Raw genomic sequence first — 424 nt, forward strand, 5'->3', positions numbered from 1 at the left:
TGGAGTGCTGCGCCTCCACAGTCACTGGACCTGAACCCAATCAACATAGTTTGGGGAGAGTGAGGCAAAGGGAAGGCAAAAGGGCCAACAAGTGCTAAGCATATCTGGGAACTCCTTCAAGACTGTTGGGAAACCATTTCAGGTGACTACCTCTTGAAGCTCATCAAGAGAATGCCAAGAGTGTGCAAAGCAGTAATCAGAGCAAAGGTTGGCTACTTTGAAGAAACTAGAATATAAGACATGTTTTCAGTTATTTCACACTTTTTTGTACATACATCCATATGTGTTCATTCATAGTTTTGATGCCTTCAATGATAATCTACAATATAAATAGTCATGAAAATAAAGGAAATGCATAGAACGAGAAGGTGTGTCCAAACATTTGGCCGGTACTATCTATCTATCTATCTATCTATCTATCTAT

This window comes from Etheostoma spectabile, chromosome 10 (genome assembly GCF_008692095.1).
Source record: "Etheostoma spectabile isolate EspeVRDwgs_2016 chromosome 10, UIUC_Espe_1.0, whole genome shotgun sequence".
Taxonomy (NCBI): Eukaryota; Metazoa; Chordata; class Actinopteri; order Perciformes; family Percidae; genus Etheostoma; species Etheostoma spectabile.